The following is a 25,289-nucleotide window of genomic DNA, read 5'->3' on the forward strand; positions in this document are numbered from 1 at the left end:
TTTTAGTCACATCATTTTTCAGGGTATAGAACTAACGCTGAGGTTTCTGGGTAAAACTCGGGTATTTATAGTGGAGTCCACGAGGGCCATTTTGTTGGAATTTTCGATTACTTTGCATCGAGTTCTCAGCTTTATAGTTGATGTGCACCAGGTCAATGTCATGGATGATAGAACAACGCCAGGGAGCCTAACTTGTGATCACTTGTAGTCATATCACTATTGGCAAATCGGGTGCTTAAAACAATAGATTCCAGTCATCAGGATCACCCTGACCAAGCCTGGCTTAATAGATAAAGCACAAATAGACTACTAGGGCAGCAAAAGTTACACTACATGTCCCAGCATGCAAAGTGCTGTTAGCTAAAATCCAACAAAGCATAAAGGTTTCCCTAATTGATATCATAGGACCAGTTGACAACTCTGCAAGTAGACTGTGTGGATTTTCTCTTGTGATGTTGGAAACAGAGACTTTTTAAAGCATTATTAAAGTGGGCAATTGCCCATGGCCCGTACCTTCCAATGGACCCCTGGTAAAGTAGTGGCACAATGGAAATTTCTAATATAATAACTGTGCTAAAAAAACTGCTTTTTTCGTATTTGACAGCCAAGCATGCTTATCAAACTCGTAGGACAAGCTTTTCTAACGGTTTCCAATAGGGCTAAGTCATGCAGAGTGAGGCAAACTGTGCAAACCTTTACAAGGACATTTAGGGCTAGATGTAGGTAACTTCAATTTACCGACTCATAAATACCGAATTTTACCGATTCGGTATTTATGAATCGTTAAATTAGAAGGAGGGAGATGTAGGTAAATTCTTTTTTTGAATTACCGATTCTGTAAAAATTGGTATTTACCGAATCGGTAAATACCGATTCGGTATTGCCCATTGATTCCTAGGGGCCTTGAAGCCCATAGGAATCAATGGGCAATACCGATTCGGTATTTACCGAATCGGTAAATACCGAATCCTGCAAGGGTGCAGGGGGTGTCACTTTGACACCCTCTAGCACCCCAAATACAGGCACGTGTAACATGTGGCACACATACATGCCCTAAGGGCATGTCTGTGTGTTACATTGCACAGGTGTGCATGCACAGATGTGCATGCACACCTGTATTTGGTATTTTACCACCCAATAGGAATGGGTGGTAAAATACCGACTCTTAAGGGCCTGTGACACTCTGTGAAGTGCCACCTACATCTCATTTACAGAATCGGTAAATTTACCGATTCGGTATTTTACCGATTCTGTATATTTACCGAATCTGTAAATTTACCGATTCTGTACATGAGATGCCCCCTACATGCCAAATCCTAAATACCGGTCATCGGCCGTTACCGACCGGTATTTGGGCTCCTACATCTGGCCCTATATTTCCACAGCAAAGGGTATTTCACTCGTGAGAGGTGCAGTTGTCTCAACGAAAAGAGCGATTTAACACTTCTCGAACCACTTGACACAAAACACAGCCTAAAAAGAAAGTCAAGCTTTGCATCCAAAAAAATCTTCTCCTGGAATCATGCGCTAACATTGAGAAATGTTTTAATTTTACTGAAAGCTCCACGCATTGCATGTGTGCTGCACTGAACAGCACTCATAAATATGTCGAATGTTTCAGAATTTGATTAGGCATGAGATGTACTGCAAGGGTATGCTTCCAGTAAAACCCTTATGTACAATAGTGCAGTGGTTGGAGTGGCGCTAGGCAATCACCCTATTGTTCATAGTTCTGCGTAGGAACTACACCGCACCATGTTACTCTAAAAACTTAAATGAATCTGTCCCTTAATGTGTAAGCTTGGCTTGCCAAGCCTTAACCCTCACACAAGGGTTGGTGGCAATAACATTGAAAAATAATCTTTATGTCATGATCTCTCCTTATTTCACTTCACCTCTTCTACTGTGACCCTCTCTTAAATCCTCTCTGTATCTTTACTTCTCTGCATACCTTCATATTCTTTCTCTACCTCACCTTTGTCTTCCTCAGCGCTCTTTCAATGTAACCAACTTACCTCACTTGACTTAATTTTAGTCTACCTCTCTCTTATGACAATGTCCCGCTCTAGCACTCTCTGTGCTACATTTATCTCTAAAATTATCAGCCCCCTCTTTCTACCTCAGTGTTCTCTCTACATTATCCCACTCTCTGACCTCACTGCACCTTTTTCGTCTTACCTACCTGTTTGTCTCTGCCATCTACTTTGCTCCTCTCGCTATATTATCTCCACTTTTACCTCATCTCTTTATCTCTCTTGTCATGTCTCTCCTATCCTACCTTTCCTAGGGGCATATTTACACGGGATTTATCTCCGCTTTTTTGGCTTAAAAAGCCGAAAAAAGCGGAGATAAAACCATCACCCTATTTACAAGAGGGTGCTAACATGCATAAAACCCATCTATTTAATCTCAGTATTTAATTTTCTCCCTTGGATTGGTGCCTCTGGTTAATCTCACATATCGCGCCAGGATACTTTGCAGTAGCAGAGCGCGCTACAAAATATTTTATAACATAACATAACATAACCGCATTTTAGCACCCTTTTTTCCCAACGCCTGCCTTTGCATCTCTAAAGAGATGCAAAGTGGGCATCACTGGGCGTACCCCGAATGGACAACCTTGCAAATATCGCTGATGTTCACATCGCAATATTTACAAGGCTGCCCCAGCATTTTAGCACACGTTAGTTTTTGGAGAAAATAGCTGTTTTCTCCAAAAACTAACGTTTGCTAAAATGCAGACTTACCTATACCCAGCATTGGGGTGGATTATGCTGATAAGACCCTGTGGATCGTATCAGCAAGGTTATCGCCGTTTTGCTGGGAACATCGCTGGAAAACTAGCGATGTTCCCTGCAAAAGGGTGATAACCTCGCTATCTCTGGAATTTTTATCGCCCTGGAGAAACGCGTTGTTAATAATGCGCTACCAGGGCGATAAATTCCAGAGACAGTCCGCGATAATAAAATTATCGCTAAGCGCGGCCAGCGATAATTATTGCTGGCCGTTGATAATATGCCCCATTGTCCTTTCTGTACCTTACCACTCCCCTCACCTCTCTAGTTCATTTATCTATCTTGCATCTCCCTCAGAACCTCACATCTCTCTACTGTCCAACTCTCCCTCTCTCAACCTAATCTCTAAATTTTCCCCGCCATTAGTTCACTACCTCATTTGTCCATCTTCAGTTTCTCTCACTCTAGCTCTGTACTCTTGCTTCACCTTTCTAAATATTTAACTCCTTTCTAGCTATCACTAATGGTCAATATCTGCCCCATTTTCTTTATCAACTCCTCTCTCTCTTTGCTCTTTCATACAACGTACATCTCTTCTCTTTCACATATGCCTTTCCCGTTCTGTCCTCCATACCAGTCCTACTTTTCTCTTTTCCCCACTACTTCCTTTACGTGACCTATTTTTCTACATCTCTTCTCATTTTGCTCTCTCACTACATTGCAGCTTTTCCCCAAGTCTCTCTGTCAATGTCTACATCTCACTGCCTAGCACCCCTCTAATTCACCTCTTTTTAACCGCTTCGCCGTGGCGCAAATTCTGCCGCGGTGCAGCGGAATTTGACACGTGCGCAGATCGGACGGCCCCGGGCCGTCCGACACATACGCCCACCATGACGTCGGATGGCCGGGGCCGTCCAATACATTGAAGAGGTTAAACATTACCTCCTTCTCTACCTCACTCCTTGGAGTATGGTAATTCCCTGCCTCTCTCTAAATTTCAGTCTTGCCATTTCTCTCTCTCTACCACACTCCAAAATCTTACCTGTTTCTCAACCACTCTTTTTCTATCTGTATCTTTCTCTTTCCACCTCTCCTTATCTTTCCTTCTGGCTTGCTCACCTTTCTCTTGTTACTATACTTATCTCCCTACCTCACAGATCGTTATTAGAGGCATATGTACAACAGAATGACGGAACGTGGCATTAAGCATAACTTGCTAACGCCACACTCCGCAATTCTGAAAACCCAGCGATGCACTGTATTTACAAAGATACGGTGCAGCCCTGCATTTCCCCTAGTGATGGTGCTACATTAGGTTGCCTAGAGCCAATGCAGGCACACTTGCACCATAGTGCAATAGTACCTGCGTTGGGGAGAATGATTGTTTATGTGCAGGAAGGTGACCCTTCAGGTACATAAACAATCACAAATGATGTTTTGAAACTTCTATGTGTGCCTCATTGTGCAGCGCACATAGAAGTTGTAAATCGTCATTTTTTTTAAATGATTGTTTATGTGCAGGAAGGGACACCTTCCTGCTCCTAAACAATTATTCACGGTGTTTTGCTCTTTCTATGTGTGCTGCACAATGCAGTACACATAGAAACTGCAAAAACAAGGAGAAATAAAGCATTTTTACTCGTTTCGCCATGTTAAGACCGCATATTGACCCCACCCTTGTAAATAGGGGGCAGCATCAAAATTAATGGGTGTTACGGCGGAACGCCCACAGCAACACCCAATGCCCTTCCCTTTCACCCTAAGTATAGAGTGAAAGGATGCCTTATTTACAAGGTGGCATTAAGTCATGTTAAGTGGCTTAACACTGCTTTCCAAATAAGGTAAAGCCCCTTTCGCCCCAGTAACGTAGTAAAAAGTGACGTTCCTTTAGCGATAGGGGCTTGTAAATATACTCCTATAGTTTTTGTATCCCTACCCTTTCTTCCTCTGCTTCATGTCTCTCCCTATAATGTTCTCTTTATGTCTCTGTCTATCTACTGTATTCTCCCCCATCCAATATCTCTTACCCAGCCGGGCACAGGTAAATGTCTCTCGACAGAGAAGCGCGTTCAGAAAAAGAAGAAGAGGGACAAGCAAGGAGAAGAGAAATTAAAAGAACGTAAATCTAATGACATGGTGAAAATCTTAGGAGGACCGCTTTGATTTTCACAGTTGCAGCAAGAAAACCGGTAGGAATAAGGGTTTACCTGTGATTGCAAATATTTGGCAACTAAAGCTGTAAGTTCAAGGGTTATGTGCATATGTCTTGATTTAATATTATGCATTAATCCATCAAACATCTGAAAAAGACACCATTAGCATTTTTTGCAACAATGAGAATAACAAGCTGGTCAGCCACAGAGTTCCACATAAAATGTTATTGTTGTAAATAAACAAAATTAATCAAAACTCAAAAAGAAATGTCTTTATTAATGCTTGTTCAGGTTTCCTTTTGGTGTTTATTTTAATGGCGGACAATAGCCAGCTTGAGCTTTCAGCTGTTTTTGCGCGCCCACTTTTCTGAAGGTTTAACACGTACATCAATATTGTTTGGCATCACCGGGACATAAATGAGCTGAAAAGGGGCAATAAATCAAAAGTTGCTCCAACCTAGGTGCACCAAAATATATCTTGCCCGGGGCCTCACGGGTCCTTAAGCGGTCACTGGTGGGATAGTATACAGGGGTTGCGGTATTATTGTCAGGTTACCCATGAATAGTGATAACTGTTTTCTCTCTTCCTGGACAGTCCTGACTGCCTGCATGCATGCACTGAGGTTCGAGTGGGTGGCTTTCCTGGGAGGTGTAAGCTCCCTTCCCTCCACCTGTGCAGCCCAAGGGCCCATGGCTGTACCTAGACCCTCCTCTACTGTCCACAGTGTGCCTCTCTGCATCCATTAGTCTCCAGCACAGAGAGCTCTCACATACCTGGCCTTCCACAGACACTCCCCCAGGCCGGCTCTGCTTTCTTCCAGCACACCTGTGTACCGGGGCCTGTTGACGTTCCCTGCAGCGCCTTTTCTGCCCTTTAGAAAAGGCACATGTTGCTCATCATTTGCAGCAAGTCACGTGTGCAGAGTGAATTTTTTGGGATAATGAAAAAGCATTCCGCACCATTACCCACACAGCTCTCCTTGGCCGTAGCCACTGGAACGAAGCACCAATGGAGAACCAAATTATTTGGCAGCATTAACTAAATGATGTGACCGGTAAATGCACATACAGTGCCTTGCTATTTTGTCATTATAAAACACGTTAGTATACTCTCTCAACAACAGCTTCACCTCACTAGTATTAGTTTAACTCCTGACTACAACCATCCGCAACTGAAAGGTGATCAGTAAATACTTGTAAATGGTAGCCGGTGTGCTGAGCAGCAAGTGTCGGCGTTTTATAGTAGCCTCTGATGCATTTTAGCTAGAAACAACATTTTATTTCTGTTGAAACCATCAAATTATGCGGCAGACGGTGCATCATGTGCTTTAAATCCATAATCCTGCAGAAAGCACTCCAGCTTTAGAATCGTAACATTTCAGTGGTCCTGCATGTGGTCAATCATTTGCCCATCTTTGCACACACACATCTTTATTACAAACTCTTGCATGATGCTATAGTTACGACATGACTCCATGTCACCTGGGAAATTGACATCTCGTTTCCATTTTGGGCTATCGGTTCACAATCTGTTTCATTGTAGAAGACGGATAAGTAGTTCTCTTCCATTCATTGAGCCAATTTGATAATAGCTATCAGTTGCAGGTAGCAATGATTTTCAGAAAAAAGGCCGAGAACTGGAAACATGATATGGGGAGAGCCCCTAAACTTTTACTTAGGGAACTCTCTGCATATAATATCATTGGACTAATAAGGCTCCCCTAACTGAAGGAGGGCCAGGAGAATGTATGCGCCCATATATCAATGCTTACATAGAGTTACCTTGTCACCTCACACAGGACCTCAAATTCAAGTGGAGCACAAAGTCTGAAGAACCGGGTTTTAGAACCCAGCGGCACCTGGGGCATGCCCAAAGTCTTCGGACGGAGTCCTTCGTAGCCGTCAGGAAAGCAGGAAGCCTCGCAGAAAAGACCTTCAGTCCACATTCGACATGCCGGGGTCGATGAAGTGGTGGCCGTCCTCCAGAATTTCCTCACGAAGCTCCTCACGATCTTCAGGCTTGGACCGGTACCGCTGAAGTCGCCCCACGTTGGAAGCGCCAACTGAAGAACCGGGTTTTAGAACCCTGCGGCGCCAGGGGCACGCCCAAAGTCTTCGGATTCACCTGTCTTAGAATACAGAGACATGGGATACTTCTTGGTGGCGTTAAAGATCAAATTTATTGGCTGCAGCCAGTAACAGAAGTCCTAGAAATCATCACGGTATGAGTTCTCAGGAGACTGCTCAATTTTACACAGCAAGTCATCCCTTTTTATGCCAAACATTATGCTTCAGGCAAACATTCCTTGGTTACAGTTTAACCAATCACATGTTTCCACAACAAAAGTATTGCATGACGGTAAAACCCACTTTTCACTTGCCCAGCCCATGATCAATCATCGGTCAAACCAAACATTCTTCTTTAGACAGGTCGGACAAACCCATAATAAACAAGCATTTACAATGCAACGGTCTCGGCATTGCAAAAGTTAGAGCTATTAGCATTGTAAATGAACGCGAGTTTAAGGTCTTGACATTGTAAATGACAATGTCTTTTATTTATGTTTTAAAAACCAAAACATTAATAAAAGTCATTGTCATTTACAATGCCAATAGCTCAAAGTCGCCTAATGTGTATGGCAAATTACAGTAGCCTCCTGACGAGTGCCCTTTCACTTAATTTTTTACAAATGAAAGCCCTGGCACTTTTTTTTTTACAAATTAAGCACGGGTGGTGTCCGTGTCTGCATGGCAGTGGTGGTGTCCGTGTGTGCATGAGAGTGGTGGTGTCCGTGTGTGCATGGGAGTGGTGGTGTCCGTGTGTGCATGGCAGTGGTGGTGTCCGTGTGTGAATGGCAGTGGGGGTGTCCGTGTGTGCATGGCAGTGGTGGTGTCCGTGTGTGCATGGCAGTGGTGGTGTCCGTGTGTGCACGGCAGTGGTGGTGTCCGTGTGTGCACGGCAGTGGTGGTGTCCGTGTGTGCACGGCAGTGGTGGTGTCCGTGTGTGCACGGCAGTGGTGGTGCCCGTGTGTGCACGGCAGTGGTGGTATCCGTGTGTGCATGGCAGTGGTGGTGTCCGTGTGTGCATGGCAGTGGTGGTGTCCGTGTGTGCATGGCAGTGGTGGTGTCCGTGTGTGCATGGCAGTGGTGGTGTCCGTGTGTGCATGGCAGTGGTGCATTTGCAATGCAATAGGTTTCGCATTATTAAAGTTGGAGCTATTGGTGTTGCATTATTTAGCAATGCCAATAGCTCAAACTGTAATATTGCGAGACCTATTGCATTGCAAATGCTTTTTTGCATTTGTCACCCGAGTGGGACAGGTATTCCTAGACGTGGGTCCTGTGCTTACTATGCCACTGGCGTCAAGCTAGCCTGGCTAATGTGGGGTGATACCCTGAATTCAGTCCCAGGATGCTTTGTATGAGTGAAGCTTGCACTGCTGCTTGTGATGTACCTGTTTGATGTATGTATGTATGAGTGAAGCTTGCACTGCTGCTTGTGCTGTACCTGTTTGATGTATGTATGAGTGAAGCTTGCACTGCTGCTTGTGCTGTACCTGTTTGATGTATGTATGAGTGAAGCTTGCACTGCTGCTTGTGTTGTACCTATTTGATGTATGTCTGAGTGAAGCTTGAACTGCTGCTTGTGCTGTACCTGTTTGATGTATGTATGAGTGAAGCTTGCACTGCTGCTTGTGTTGTACATGTTTGATGTATGTATGAGTGAAGCTTGCACTGCTGCTTGTGCTGTACCTGTTTGATGTATGTATGAGTGAAGCTTGCACTGCTGCTTGTGCTGTACCTGTTTGATCGATGTACGTATGTATGAGTGAAGCTTGAACTGCTGCTTGTGCTGTACCTGTTTGATGTATGTATGAGTGAAGCTTGCACTGTTGCTTGTGCTGTACCTGTTTGATGTATGTATGAGTGAAGCCTGCACTGCTGCTTGTGCTGTACCTGTTTGATGTATGTATGAGTGAAGCTTGCACTGCTGCTTGTGCTGTACCTGTTTGATGTATGTATGAGTGAAGCTTGAACTGCTTGTGCTGTACCTGTTTGATGTACGTATGAGTGAAGCTTGCACTGCTGCTTGTGCTGTACCTGTTTGATGTATGTATGAGTGAAGCTTGCACTGCTGCTTGTGTTGTACCTGTTTGATGTATGTATGAGTGAAGCTTGCACTGCTGCTTGTGCTGTACCTGTTTGATGTATGTATGAGTGAAGCTTGAACTGCTTGTGCTGTCCCTGTTTGATGTATGTATGAGTGAAGCTTGCACTACTGCTTGTGCTGTACCTGTTTGATGTATGTATGAGTGAAGCTTGCACTGCTCCTTGTGATGTACCTGTTTGATGTATGTATGTATGAGTGAAGCTTGCACTGCTGCTTTTGCTTACCTGTTTGATCGATGTATGTATGTATGAGTGAAGCTTGAACTGCTGCTTGTGCTGTACTTGTTTGATGTATGTATGAGTGAAGCTTGCACTGCTGCTTGTGCTGTACCTGTTTGATGTATGTATGAGTGAAGCTTGCACTGCTGGTTGTGTTGTACCTGTTTGATGTATGTATGAGTGAAGCTTGCACTGCTGCTTGTGCTGTACCTGTTTGATGTATGTATGAGTGAAGCTTGCACTGCTGCTTGTGCTGTACCTGTTTGATGTATGTATGAGTGAAGCTTGAACTGCTTGTGCTGTACCTGTTTGATGTATGTATGAGTGAAGCTTGCACTGCTGCTTGTGTTGTACCTGTTTGATGCATGTATGAGTGAAGCTTGCACTGCTGCTTGTGTTGTACCTGTTTGATTTATGTATGAGTGAAGCTTGCACTGCTGCTTGTGCTGTACCTGTTTGATGTATGTATGAGTGAAGCTTGAACTGCTTGTGCTGTCCCTGTTTGATGTATGTCTGAGTGAAGCTTGCACTGCTGCTTGTGCTGTACCTGTTTGATGTATGTATGAGTGAAGCTTGCACTGCTGCTTGTGCTTACCTGTTTGATCGATGTATGTCCTGTATTAGTCCTTATGCACGTTGTTTGTACGGTTATGCTTTTAGAATGTATGTGTATGTATGTTGTACTTTACACCCATGCTTAATGTCTGTTAACGTATGGCACACTATTGGGGAAGCATGCCTCTTATTTGTGTAGTAATAACAGTCGCTTGTATTTGCATGCTTTCTGTGTATCACCTGATTACCCTTGTTGCTTGAACGCTGAAGCTTCGTGATATGAGAGTGCCTAGAGCTTCATTACAGTGGTATGCTTTTCCACGTTAAATGGGATGTACTTAAAAGTTGAATTTTTTTTTGTATATTTTTCTTTTGTATTTTTTGGCAGTAGGGAATGTGAGAATGCTTGGATGCTGTGAATGTGAGATTAATTTAATATTGGTGATGTCAGAGTGCTTGTAGCCTGGTGATGTGAAAGTTGAAAAGGTGTGGCCACAAGAAGGGGAGAAAAACACTGAAACGACATTGAAGAAAAAAAAAACAGACGTGCTCCAGCAACAGGAAGCAGGCATCCAGTTAGGAAAGCTGTTATCAGCGCCGCGCGCCTCTCTGCAGACTCCCCCTGCATTCCAGAGAGGCGCGCGACGCGATCCGGTATGCCATGCAGCTGTGGACACAAGACCTGGCCGCGCGCACAACGTTATCCTATGGGAAAACGCTGCGCGCGGCCAGGTCTTGTCTCCCTTCGGCGTTCTCAGACTGCTGAGACGCCTGCTATAGTTCTCTGGCGAGAACGCGCTTTTCAAGCGCGTTATAGCCCGAGACCTAAAAAGGCCACAACCCAATCATAAATAGACCATAAAGAAAGGAGCAGAAACAGGTGAGAGTAGGATAAGGCATATTTGTGTGCAGTAAAACTTTACGATGTCCTGTGCTCTGATCCTTAATCTTGATCAGCTAAAGGGCAGGAACTGGTTTAACAAGGTCAGCTTCAGGCAACAGGGTCAGTTCACTCAGGTCAAACAGAAGTCAGCACGAACTGGAGCTAAGGTGTACATGTCCTTAAAAAGACTAGTTCAGCCACAGTTATCGGCCTATGTGAGGGCAACCACAAAGTGGCTGCCATACACAAAATGGAACCCAAGGGTTCAGAACGAAATCCCTAAATACGTAGTGAATCCATCGGTCTAACGTGATGAAAACACTCATACTTGCCGCACTAACTAGTTACGGTTCGCTAATATCAAATTCGTAACGAAACCATGACCTTTTATGAAACGGGTTCAGAATTCACGGAACCTCAGACCTCCTTTTGCCCTTACATAGGCAATAACCTAAACTCACGTCAATCTGAGTCCAGGTCTATATTCATCAGATCATCAAGATGTTGCTGGAGCATAATCCTATTACTTAGTACCTCTCTTGGGACAGGTCTCCTTGCACACGTAGTAGCACAGAGGCCACATATAGCAGGGGCGCACTGCACACAAAGACAGAACAGGAAAAGAATCGCTAAACCATCCCAATGATCATTAGAATCTTCCATCCCCAGGTCGATAACAGTTCCCAAAACCATCCAATCAACGACCAATCTCCTTTATCCACATTTATAGACTCAGAGATCTTATGTAACTTAGAAATGGCCTGGTATACGGTAGGAGCATTGTCTGGAATGAAAACGCAGCAACTCGATTGGGTCACTTTACATACCCCACCTAGATCCGCAAGTATGACATCTAAAACCATTCGATTCTGTAATGTCATAAGGCGATCCGCTTGAAGCTCAGCGGTCAGATTACTAAGGGCACCAGCAGTTTCATTTATGGTGGATTCAACCTCTCTCGTTAATTGCCGTAGGTTTCTACTGTTTTCCATAGGTCCCCAAAACGGTAGGAAACCCTTGAAAAAGTCTCCCACTTCTTGTCCCGTAGTATCTTCCTCACTGAAGACACCCCTAACAACTTTTGTTCTGTGGTAATCTACAGCAGCAGTATACGTAGGAGGCAACAAATATGCAACATAACATGTTCCCGAAAAATCAGGGGGCAACCATGTATATGCTCTATCATAGCAGACAAAATACGTGCCCTTAGCTGCTAAAAATGGTGGGGAAGTTTGGGACGCAAAGACATACGTCTGAGTACAAACACTCTTCCCTAACTGAGCTCTCGGATTCTTGCCCTTCCCTTGCAGACAAAAATGACCACGATGGGGTACAATCCAAATCGGAGGTGACCTTTTTCGTCTCTGCTTCTCACCCAGACTAATACTATATCCGGTTGCATTCCAGCCAACATATGCCATTAACTCATCTCTGGGAATAGTTCTATAAGTATCGATCTCTCTACTCATGTTTAAAACTCCTTTCACCAAAGCTTGGTTACTCATGTTCTCTCTTCCAAAACGCGGAGGATAAATCTCAAGGGCATAAAGGAACATAGTCTGAAAAGCCCACAAAGACCCGTTCTGACTAAACGGTAAAATGAAATAGGGAACACCTCTATCCGTAGTATGCGGCATAAGACCACACACCCAGCAATTAGTGATGTTCACCACCAACTGATGTTAATGCAATAAATGTATGAATGAGTTATTTACAAATTCTTACCTTATAATCTGTTCGTGTTCAGGTAAAGTATGAAATGAATGCAAAGAAGTAGTAGCAGGTAAAGTCGTAGGTTAGAAAATGGGTGCAGAAATCAGTTGAAGAGAAAATACAAACCAACCCACCAAAGCTAACGTCATGCTAAAAAACATCAAAAGACATGTGATCAGAAAACATTTGCTATGCATAATTTTACACAGTTTCTTCTTAAAGTTCATCAATCTCAAAAAACTCCATCCTCTAACCGATGCTGTTCACGGCGGTTGGTTTTCTTCTGCTAAGGAATGCTTCTGTCAGCCCAGGGAACTCCCTTAGACCAACCAGAACCGTCGACCTTGCGTCGACCTTGTGTCTTCGGCTTGCACTCTCTAGTCTTTACACCATGACCCTACAGCTGAACCCAGATGGTGGTTCACAAAAATATACCAAAAAAGTTTCTTGGCTGAGAGAGTTCAATTCCTGAGAGAGTTCAGTTCCAAAAATCAAAAAAAGGAATTCATTTATTTTATTAGTCCATTGTTTCTAGGACGTAGATTATAACGCTCTTTTCCAGGCCTCGTTCGAGGCTGAAACAACAGTTCAGGTTCAGTAGTGTCTAATCTTTGAGACACAGGCACAGTTTCTTGAAGGACATCGTCATCTTCTTTCTCGGAGCCTCTCCACACCAACTCAGCGTCGCTAAACGGTGCAAACTTCAGCACCCTTTCAGTCTCTGAATCTGCAATACCTTCACGGACCCACTGGTCGTACAGCAGAGGCAACGGCGCCCTCTTACAATGTACGCCGTGGATCCAGTTTTTCTTCCCGAAAACCTTTACTGAAGTCCTCGTAGATAGCAGGACTTGGTACGGTCCATTCCAGCGGGGCTGATCATTCTTAGTCCGCTGAAAATTTTTCACCAGGACCCAGTCACCGGGATTGAGGATGTGACCTGGGTCCGCAGAAGCTGGCGGCAATTTATCAAGAACCTGTTGATGTAAGACACGCAATTTAGTCGTCAAGTCATACAAGTAGTCCACTAGCATAGGGTATTCGATATCACTAAACTTCGTTGGCCTCGGCACTCCCCAAACGTTTGCCGGACGGCCAAAGACAATCTCATACGAACTAAGGCTTATCCGGGAATGTACTGTAGTTCTAGTCGACAAAAGTGCCAACGGTAAAGCATCAGGCCATTGAAGACCAGTGCTCGCTTGAATCTTAGCCAGCTTTAACTTTAACGTGCCATTATAGCACTCAACTAAACCAGCTGATTAGGGATGATTCATCACCTTCCCCACGAATTCACTTCCGTTATCACTCCAAACCATCCTTGGCAACCCAAACCTAGGGAAATATTCTTTGACCAGGACTTTAGCAGTGGACGAGGCAGTATTATCTTTTAGGGGGTATGCTTCTACCCATCTAGAAAAGGCGCAAACAACTACAAGGACATACTTTAAATTATTGCACCTTTCCATGTGGATGAAATCCAATTGCAAATCCTCGAACGGATACGTCGGAGGAGCAAAGTGACCAGCTGGAGTTGGTGTCCCCTTGCCAGGATTATACATTAAACACACCATGCAATTCTTGACCACATTCTCCGCACACTTGGGAATTCCAGCAGCAACAACTTACAAATCCCTTTCACACTGATGTGAGACAAACCATGTGCCATAGTAACCACTGCAAGCACGTACACATCTGGCAACATCCATCTTTGGTGTTCTGACAATTCAACCCAACAACCAGTCGAATCCAATCTACCCGTAGTTTCTCTCCAAACCTTCTTCTCACTTTCAGTAGCTTCAGCCTGTATCGATTTCACACTCTCAATCGTATCTTCGCACATTCCAACATCACCAATCCATCTCGCAGGGCCTGCCACATACATTCGACTCATCAGATTTCTTGCTGTGTCTTTCGCAACTTCATCCGCAAACACATTACCACGTCCAACATCATCCGTAACCTTCCGATGACACTACACTTCACAATCGCAACTTGCTTCGGCAAAGTAAGTGACTCTAGAAGCTCATTCACCAACTGTCCATGCTGAATCTTAGTCCCATGGGATGTGAGCAATCCCCTTTCTTTCCACAAACGTCCGAAACTATGGGCAACACCAAACGCATACTGACTATCGGTATACACATTCACTCTCTTTCCTTCAGACAAAACACACGCTCTCGTTAATGCAATCAATTCCGCTGCTTGTGCTGAATTATAGCTCACTCGTGCAGTTTCAACTGTACTTAATGTCATCACGGCATATCCTGCAGTCGTGTCATTATTCGGAAGCTTGTAGCATGAACCATCAACCCATAACGTACCATCAGGATCCGGAAGAGGAGAATCTTTTAAATCGATCCTACCCTTCGTCTCCTCTTCCGTCCTCAGAAAACAATCGTGCTGTTCCTGACCATCTGTATCCACAAACGTCGGCAACAATGTTGCTGGATTCAATACATTGCATTGCTTAATATGCACATGACTAGCCAAAAGTGTCAGCTCATAACCCGACAACCTTGCACTAGTAAGGTGTTGAGTTTTTGTCCGATTTAATAAAGTATCCACTGCATGTGGAACCATGACAATCAACGTATTATCCATCACCAGTCCAGCAGACTGTCGGATAGAAACAGCCGCTGCCGCTGTAGCTCTCAAGCAACTCGGCAACGCTCTAGCTACCGGATCTAAAGTTGACGAGAAATACGCACATGGACGCTGCTTATCACCAAATTGTTGAGTCAAAGCTGACAATGCACAACCCTCTCTCTCGTGGACATAGAGTGTAAAAGTCTTACTGTAGTCGGGAGTACCCAACACAGGGGCAGAACACAATGCATCACACAACTCAGAAAAACTTTTCTGACAATCGTCAGACCACGGAAGAGGATTCGGTGTATCTTTACAAGTCAAAGCCAACAGAGGTTTCGCCAATAGAGAGAAATTTGGAATCCACTGTCTACAATACGACGTGATACCCAAGAAAGCATGCACTTCTCTCTGTGTGCTTGGTAGAGTCATTTGCGCAATTGCTTGAATTCGTTCTGGGGTCAACCTTCTTCCCTCCTTTGACAAGAGATGACCTAAGTAGGTCACTTCTTGGCGACAATACTGCAACTTAGAAGGTGACACTTTATGATGCAAGTCCGACAGATGTCGCAACAAAGAGTAGCTTCTTTACAAGTTTTCTCATCATCAGCGGCCACTAACAGATCATCCACATACTGAATAAGAGCAGCACCAGCAGGCAACACAAGAGTATCAAGTTGAGTTTTCAAAGCCTGACTATAGATAGAAGGACTTTCGCAATAGCCTTGGGGAGCTCTCTTAAACCAGAAGCTTCGACCTCCTAAAGAGAAGCCAAAAATATCTCTACTCTCCTCAGCAAGTGGAATACTGAAGAAAGCATTTTTCAAGTCTATGACTGAAAACCAGGCAGCTGAAGCAGGAATCAAAGTCAACAAAGCAGTAATATCCGGAACAACTGGAAACTGTGGCACAACAATCTTGTTAACCTCTCTAAGATCGATCACAAACCTGTAAGCAGGTGGCTGAGAAGAGTCAGTGTGTTTCAGGACAGGCAAAACAGGACTGTTACACACATTACCTCTCGTTTCTTCAATCACACCTTTCTCAATCAGATCATAAATGATTGCTAAAAGCGCTCTTTCACCATCGCTAGAAATCCGATATTGGGGGATGCGCGGCAATTTAACATTCGCTTTAAGCGTTACAACATACGGTGGAATCTGCAAAAGACCAACATCATTGGGACCTGTACCCCAAAGCGTTTCAGGAAGCGAACTCAATTCCAGTGGCAAACAATCTTTAGACAAATACATTGGAAAAATCACTTTCTTACCAAGAGTGAGTTGTTCTCCCGAAGGAGAACAATACAATGTCGCATACAATCTTTTCAGCAAGTACAAACCCAACAGATTCTCACTACAACCAGTTGTTAGGATAAGTGGAGCTTCCAATTCACAAGTGCCAATAGAAAGGGACAAAGGACTAGAAACCGGATTACGAACTGGGGCACCTGAAAATCCTACGGAAACATTGGTCAAGCCAGACAAAGGTGCGCAAGGGAGTTTAGAATGCATAATAGAACTCTTTGTCGCACCAGTATCCAAAAGAAAAGGTTCTACTACACCTGATGTAATCACTTCAACATACGGTCTGCTCTGATCTACTGGAACTGACACTACTCCCTTACTTTGTCCATGGCTGTCCTAGCAATCATTATAATCAGCATTCTCACTCTCAACATAATAGTCATTGTTGCACTGGACCCTTCTGGCCGGTCCACCCCTGAAGTTTTGCTTGTTAAATGTGACCTGGGGATGGTGATTCCCACTCTGAGTGCGTGTAGATGGGTGAGGACTGCCCTCCCATAGGAATGCATGGGGAATGTGTGTGTCCCTGATAGTTCCTGGTGCGTGAGGGGTACAGGCTCGAGTCTGGTATGTATGGACTCATGTGATTGAACGCTACAAGATGATGTATGCAGCGTGTGTGTGTCTAGAAGGGAAGTGCCACTTCTAGACATCGGTGTGTGTGTGCAGTAAGTATGCTGGCGCATGACTGGCTGAAGCCAGCTGGGGAGCCTGACTCCAGGAGTCTGTGTGGGTCTGCCCCGGTTGTGAATGGAGAGATTAACATGCTGATGTGAGGGAGGGGCTGTGCCTGTGTCCTGTATGGGTCTGGGCTTTCCCCCACAATGCTGGCCCCACCCACCTGGGTTGCGTCTGGTGTCCTAGACTGGCCAGTAACAGGAAATTCCTTATAACCAGTTCTAGCTGGTTCTCATCCTGCCTGCCCCTTTTTAGACAAAGGGATCTCATGTATAAAAGGAGGGTGTGCCTTCTTCTCTCTCTCTTTCCTGCGTATCCTGACTGGAACCCTGCCAGGGGCATGCTGCTGCTTGGGCTCAGGGGAAAGGCTTGCCTCCCTGAGCCCTGCCCTGCTCCTGAACTACTGAAATCCTGGAACTCCTGTGGACTCTGCTTTCTATGGCCCTAGCGCTTGGGAGCGCTTTCCTGCTATCCTAGCGCCTTGGGGCGCTTCATTCATGCTCCTAGCGCTTGGGAGCGCTCTCCTGCTATCCTAGCGCCTTGGGGCGCTTCATTCGTGCTTCTAGAGCGTCCCTGCTGTCCTAGCGCCTTGGGGCGCCGCCTTCATGCTCCTAGCGCTGGGAGCGCTATATCCCACAAGCCGGTGCCCACCCGGCATTTGCCCCGTTCGTGTGGGGGGCCCGAGTCCCCAGCGAGTGCCGACCTCGCTTGCCCCCGCCCTCGCTATCTTCATCGAGGGAGCCCACTCCTCGTTATTTCCCCCGTGTTCACCGCCGCAGCCCGGGACCCTCGTGAGGCCCTCCCCCGGGCCGCGCTCTGATTGGCCGGCGACCCGGGGAGCTGTGGAGGAGAGAGACAGAGAGCCGAGCATGCAGGGAGCGGCGGGAGCCTACTCCGCGCCCCTGCGTCCCCCCAAGACGGCTGCCGCTTCCCCCCCGGGGCCCCCAGGAGCGAGAGGGAGCCCCGGAGAGCGAGGAGAGACCGGTGCGTCCAACAGCCGGTGAGTGATGCAGGAGGGAGAGGCGGGGCGTCGGGGCACGTGGCCGGTGCCGCCCCTCCCCTCCAAAGATCCTTCAGTGGCGCTCCAAGGCCCGTGGGGCCCCCAGTGAGGCCCGTGGGGCCCCCAGTGATGCCGGGTCCCCCGAGGGGGGCCCCGCCTGCCCGCAGCTTTGTCCCGAGCCCTGAGAAGGCTCCCACATGTCCTGAGCCCCGAGAGGCTCCATCTGCATTTCTGGCCTCTGAGCCCCGAGAGGCTCCAGCTATATTTTATCCCCTGAGCCCCGAGAGGCTCCAGCTATATTTTATACCCTGAGCCCCGAGAGGCCCCACCTATATTCCCCGAGCCCCGCGAGGCTCCATCTGTATTTGAGCCCCGAGGCTCCCCCACGTGACCCAGTGTCCCGAGCCCCGAGAGGCTCCACCATGTGGCCCTTGCCCCTTTCGAGCCTGCGAGACTCCGCCCTGTTATTCTCGAGCCCGAGAGGCTCCACCGTTTGGCGCCTTTTTCCTCCGAGCCTGCGAGGCCCCAACGTACTGCCCTCATCATCTACAGCTGCCCAGCACTTTGTGGGCAGCTGCCCCGTTTAGGTTTATTGTTGGCTACCTGCAGCCTGCCCTGAACATCGTGACATTGCCTGTTGGAAGTATCGATTAATGTTAATGTGACCCTGAGAGTTATTACGTGTTGCCTTCTGATGATGCCTCTGTTATGTTATGTGCTTGTCATTCCTTCCCTCCTAGATACCCTATGCCTCATGTATGTTGCTTCTGGTTAGAGAGTGAGTTCTACTGCTAGTTCTATTAAGCTCCAGGTTTTCATGTGTTCTAATGCTAAGCTCCTGGTTGTTACGTGTTCTAGTGCTAGTTCTAGGAAGCTCCCAGTGGTTATGTGTTCAAATGCCAGTTCCATCATGTGCTTGTTCCTAGCAGTGGCCCCATGGCACTGCCCTGTATCTAGTCCCTTGTAAACCCTGCCCGTGCCCCTGGCACCTTGTAAATTGCGTATCCCTGTCTAAGTGTGTTCTTCAATACAAAAGCTATTTTCATATATATCTTGTGTGGAGTTTCTTTTGTGGGGGGCCCGGGAGGTTGTTGCTGGGGGTGCGTGCGCAAATGCTTTACACATGACCTCCGAGATAGGCCTGACTGCTCGTGCCAAGCTACCAAGGGGGTGAGCAGGGGTTGTCTTGGTGGGTGACTTCCCTACCCTAACTAGAAATGGCGATCTCTGCCTGGCCTTGGCGCAAGCCTTGGCCAACCAGGGATCCCATTTCTAACATTGGTTGGCTAGCGGTAGGATTTGGACTTGTGTTTGCGCAGTACCATAGTGATAACCGGCCCCACTACAACACTCTGCAGTTTAGATGGTCACAAAGAAAAGAAACTATTGGTGCACGTTGCTAAAAATATTTGTTTTTGTGAAAAATGTAGTTCTGGTGCACGTTGCTAAAAATATTTGTTTTTGTGAAAAATGTGGTTCTGGTGCACTTTGCTAAAAATGTCTGTTCTTGTGGAAAATGTGGTTCTGGTGCACGTTGCTAAAAATATTTGTTTTTGTGAAAAATGTGGTCCTGGTGCACTGTGAGTTAGGTGTCCCTAGCTCGGGAGGGTAGATCATCCCCCTAAGTGCACTGTGTTTTCTGGATTCACCAGAAGGGTGGGATCCAGTGGTGGCAGCGAAATTGTTACCAATATGTGCGGTCCTTGTCCCTTCCCTAGAGTAATGGTACCTGTGCCACATGGGTCAGGTTGAGGAATCAGGGGCGGTGGAAACTGTCTTACCAGTCCAGGGGAGGGTGTGTGGATGAATGTTGAGGTGTGCTGATTAATGGAGTGTAAGTTCTCTGGGATGGGGAGCTTGCTGAATAATGGAGTGTAAGTTCTCTGAGATGGGGAGCTTGCTGAATCAACGAGAATTGTGTCCTTCCTTACCCCGCTGACTGCGTTTGATGCATCATGTGTTCCGTACACCGCTGAATGTGTTTTATGCGTCAGGTGTCCCCCTTGCTGAATGAAGGTTGAGTTGTATCCCGGACAAGGAGGCCCTGCTGACTGAGTCGCGGCTTGCCTTGGGGAGAGCTGAACTTGGAGCCCTGCTGACGTTGTCGCGGCTCATCGTGCTGTAGTGAATGTGAGGTTGTATCCCGGTCAAGGAAGCCCTGCTGACTGGGTCGCGGCTTGCCTTAGGGGAGAGCTGAACTTGGAGCCCTGCTGACGTTGTCGCGGCTCATCGTGCTGAAGTGAATGTTAAGTTGTATCCCGGACAAGGGAGCCCTGCTGACTGGGTTGCGGCTTGCCTTGGGGAGAGCTGAACTTGGAGCCCTGCTGACGTTGTCGCGGCTCATCGTGCTGAAGTGAATGTTAAGTTGTATCCCGGACAAGGAAGCCCTGCTGACTGAGTCGCGGCTTGCCTTGGGGAGAGCTGAACTTGGAGCCCTGCTGACGTTGTCGCGGCTCATCGTGCTGAATGAATGTTAGGTGCGGAACTGGAAGGGGGTCAGAGGGAGTCTGACCCCTGGGCATCCGGTGACTTAGTTCCCAGGGGGTAGACCAGTGGAGGGAGGAAGTTCCGAAACTGGTAGAAGAGCGTGTTCTGAGGGTGCTTCTCCTGGGAGAGCGCGGAACCTCAGAAGTAGAGGTAGGGTGGGGCATACTTGCCGTGACCTCTGGCCAGCCTGAGGGTGCGGACCCTAGGTGGAAGAGAAAGTGGTAAAGTGGTACTACACGAAGAAAGGGAGTGGAGAATGGCTGTCGTGGGCCAGGGGTTACCACCCCCCACTCCGGGTTGGTACGGACAAGTGGTATCTGGGTGGCCTAGGGCCTGGTCCTAGCTGTGGTCAACTAAGGAGTACCAGTGGGGTAGCCTGGTTGGGCCTATGTTTTTTTTATTTTATTTTTTTAGTCTGTGTGTGTCGATGAGATCAACGTGGCGTAGAACTGGAGGGTGTCCCGGCAGTGCGGGCCCGCATCCATGTTTGTTTTTCGCCCAAAGCAGGGAAGTCCATCACGGTGGTGATTGGCCTACCCTGCTTTTTGGCTGGAAGGGGGCCGTGTTGCACTGGGCCCTTCTGGCCGGTCCACCCCTGAAGTTTTGCTTGTTAAATGTGACCTGGGGATGGTGATTCCCACTCTGAGTGCGTGTAGATGGGTGAGGACTGCCCTCCCATAGGAATGCATGGGGAATGTGTGTGTCCCTGATAGTTCCTGGTGCGTGAGGGGTACAGGCTCGAGTCTGGTATGTATGGACTTGTGTGATTGAACGCTACAAGATGATGTATGCAGCGTGTGTGTGTCTAGAAGGGAAGTGCCACTTCTAGACATCGGTGTGTGTGTGCAGTAAGTATGCTGGCGCGTGATTGGCTGAAGCCAGCTGGGGAGCCTGACTCCAGGAGTCTGTGTGGGTCTGCCCCAGTTGTGAATGGAGAGATTAACATGCTGATGTGAGGGAGGGGCTGTGCCTGTGTCCTGTATGGGTCTGGGCTTTCCCCCACAATGCTGGCCCCACCCACCTGGGTTGCGTCTGGTGTCCTAGCCTGGCCAGTAACAGGAAATTCCTTATAACCAGTTCTAGCTGGTTCTCATCCTGCCTGCCCCTTTTTAGACAAAGGGATCTCATGTATAAAAGGAGGGTGTGCCCTCTTCTCTCTCTCTTTCCTGCGTATCCTGACTGGAACCCTGCCAGGGGCATGCTGCTGCTTGGGCTCAGGGGAAAGGCTTGCCTCCCTGAGCCCTGCCCTGCTCCTGAACTACTGAAATCCTGGAACTCCTGTGGACTCTGCTTTCTATGGCCCTAGCGCTTGGGAGCGCTTTCCTGCTATCCTAGCGCCTTGGGGCGCTTCATTCATGCTCCTAGCGCTTGGGAGCGCTTTCCTGCTATCCTAGCGCCTTGGGGCGCTTCATTCGTGCTTCTAGCGCTTCCCTGCCGTCCTAGCGCCTTATGGCGCCGCCTTCATGCTCCTAGCGCTGGGAGCGCTATATCCCACAAGCCGGTGCCCACCCGGCATTTTCCCCGTTCGTGTGGGGGGCCCGAGCCCTCAGCGAGTGCCGACCTCGCTTGCCCCCGCCCTCGCTATCTTCATCGAGGGAGCCCACTCCTCGTTATTTCCCCCGTGTTCACCGCCGCAGCCCGGGACCCTAGTGAGGCCCTCCCCCGGGCCGCGCTCTGATTGGCTGCCGGCTAGGGCTGTACTGATGACGCCCCCCGGGCCGCGCTCTGAATGGCCGGCGGCCCGGGGAGCTGTGGAGGAGAGAGACAGAGACCGAGCATGCAGGGAGCGGCGGGAGCCTACTCCGCGCCCCTGCGTCCCCCCAAGACGACTGCCGCTTCCCCCCGGGGCCCCCAGGAGCGAGAGGGAGCCCCGGAGAGCGAGGAGAGACCGGCGCGTCCAACAGCCGGTGAGTGATGCAGGAGGGAGAGGCGGGGCGTCGGGGCACGTGGCCGGTGCCGCCCCTCCCCTGCAAAGATCCTTCGGTGGCGCTCCAAGGCCCGTGGGGCCCCCAGTGAGGCCCGTGGGGCCTCCAGTGATGCCGGGTCCCACGAGGGGGGCCCCGCCTGCCCGCAGCTTTGTCCCGAGCCCTGAGAAGGCTCCCACGTGTCCTGAGCCCCGAGAGGCTCCATCTGCATTTCTGGCCTCTGAGCCCTGAGAGGCTCCAGCTATATTTTATCCCCTGAGCCCCGAGAGGCTCCAGCTATATTTTATACCCTGAGCCCCGAGAGGCCCCACCTATATTCCCCGAGCCCCGCGAGGCTCCATCTGTATTTGAGCCCCGAGCCCCGAGGAGGCTCCCCCACGTGACCCAGTGTCCCGAGCCCCGAGAGGCTCCACCACGTGGCCCTTGCCCCTTTCGAGCCTGCGAGGCTCCGCCCTGTTATTCTCGAGCCCGAGAGGCTCCACCGTTTGGCGCCTTTTTCCTCCGAGCCTGCGAGGCTCCAACGTACTGCCCTCATCATCTACAGCTGCCCAGCACTTTGTGGGCAGCTGCCCCGTTTAGGTTTATTGTTGGCTACCTGCTGCCTGCCCTGAACATTGTGACATTGCCTGTTGTAAGTATCGATTAATGTTAATGTGACCCTGAGAGTTATTACGTGTTGCCTTCTGATGATGCCTCTGTTATGTTATGTGCTTGTCATTCCTTCCCTCCTAGATACCCTATGCCTCATGTATGTTGCTTCTGGTTAGAGAGTGAGTTCTACTGCTAGTTCTATTAAGCTCCAGGTTGTCATGTGTTCTAATGCTAAGCTCCTGGTTGTTACGTGTTCTAGTGCTAGTTCTAGGAAGCTCCCAGTGGTTATGTGTTCAAATGCCAGTTCCATCATGTGCTTGTTCCTAGCAGTGGCCCCATGGCACTGCCCTGTATCTAGTCCCTTGTAAACCCTGCCCGTGCCCCTGGCACCTTGTAAATTGCGTATCCCTGTCTAAGTGTGTTCTTCAATACAAAAGCTATTTTCATATATATCTTGTGTGGAGTTTCTTTTGTGGGGGGCCCGGGAGGTTGTTGCTGGGGGTGCGTGCGCAAATGCTTTACACATGACCTCCGAGATAGGCCTGACTGCTCATGCCAAGCTACCAAGGGGGTGAGCAGGGGTTGTCTTGGTGGGTGACTTCCCTACCCTAACTAGAAATGGCGATCTCTGCCTGGCCTTGGCGCAAGCCTTGGCCAACCAGGGATCCCATTTCTAACAGTCATCAGCATAGTACTGAGTCGACTGACCAGATGCAATTTTCTGTTGATCAAAACAATTCATAGAATTCTGTGGGGGAAAGGAACGTTCGTTCTGAGGAAACGCACCACGTCCTCTACCCCTAGACACTTGCTGAAAACCACCACAGCCTCTCGGGGCCGTCATACCACTCGCGCGCTGTCGCAACACAGGGCACTCATTTTTATAATGGCCTTCCTCCCTACAATACGCACACTGATTTAAACCCAAGGGTGGTCTTGGAGGAAAATACCCAGCGTTCTGTGGCGGTCTCTGAAATGGGGGAGGTTGCTGAAACTGTGGGCGTTGCTGTGACTCTTGCTGATTCAAGCGAGGCCAATAAGCCTGCTGCAAAAGAACCTTTGTCTTTAAGTCTTTGGTCTTTTTCTCTACTCTTTCTTTCTCGTCCTTGTCCCTATTCTCGTAGTACTGTGCAGTCGCTAATATCTGGGCCGACGAGGAAACAGCCCAAGAACTCTCAGAATCTTTCAACTTATTACACAGTTCAGGAAGTAAGTTAAAGACAAACTTATCTACGAACAATCTTTGCCCACCTTCCGTACTCATATCCTGACCACTATGATCTATAAATGTTTCTTCAAATCTAGTGAAGAAATCAGATACACTATCGTCCTTCTTTTGCTTACATGCTGATAACTTGTCCCAATTTACTCGTAACGCTGGCATCATCGTCTTCCTTAAATTAAGAATTCTACCTGGCAATTCCGTTACCAAAGGTTCAGGTTTAGCACCTCCCTGTTGTCTACCATCCGCAGCAATAATATTCACCCAAGTATCTCCTAATTCTACCGCATGATTCTCATGACGAATCTTTGCCCATAGAGGTTGAGGTACTACATTACCCAACAGCATATCTATGTCTGCCAAATTCATGATGCATGCGTCAACTGTCTGGGACAATTCTTTGTAATAGCCAGCAGGATTCTTACGGGGATCAGGTAAGGTCTGCTTAAGAGCCAAGACCTCTGCTCTCTTCCATGGCACATGTACCCATACTCGCTGAAAATGAGCCGGTGCGGCAATAATACCCTGATTTACATTAGCCTGAACAGCTTCCTTCCATACAGGAGGAACTTCTCTCATGGGATACTGTCTCGCTTTTCTTCTAACAGAGGAATCAGGTTCGTACAATGTCTGAGGCGGAAGGCTAGATCTAAAAGCCAGTATCGTCTCTACGGCATCTGTAATATCAGATTCCACTATCATCCCTTTAGCAAAATCCGACTGAACATCAAGCAGTTCCTGCGGGATAAAACCCAAATCATTATCTTCCCATTCCTGACGCAGAAACATACACATTACATTAAAAACATACCTTTGCTTAGGCGGTTCCCACTGAAAGAAAACATCCATAACCGCTGGCAAACTATACCTTGAGGCATTTATAATCCATTTACGAGCCAACAAATCCAACACAGCCCGTTCCTCGGAACCAGGAAGCTGACTACGACTCTGCTTACGTTCCGAAACAGGGGTCATGTTCAGTGACCCAAACAATGGAGACAATAAACTAGAAATAGTTTCTGTCATTCGTTTTCGAACAGAAAGAGAAGAAGCAGTCATAAG

This window comes from Lissotriton helveticus, chromosome 5_1 (assembly GCF_964261635.1).
Source record: "Lissotriton helveticus chromosome 5_1, aLisHel1.1, whole genome shotgun sequence".
Taxonomy (NCBI): Eukaryota; Metazoa; Chordata; class Amphibia; order Caudata; family Salamandridae; genus Lissotriton; species Lissotriton helveticus.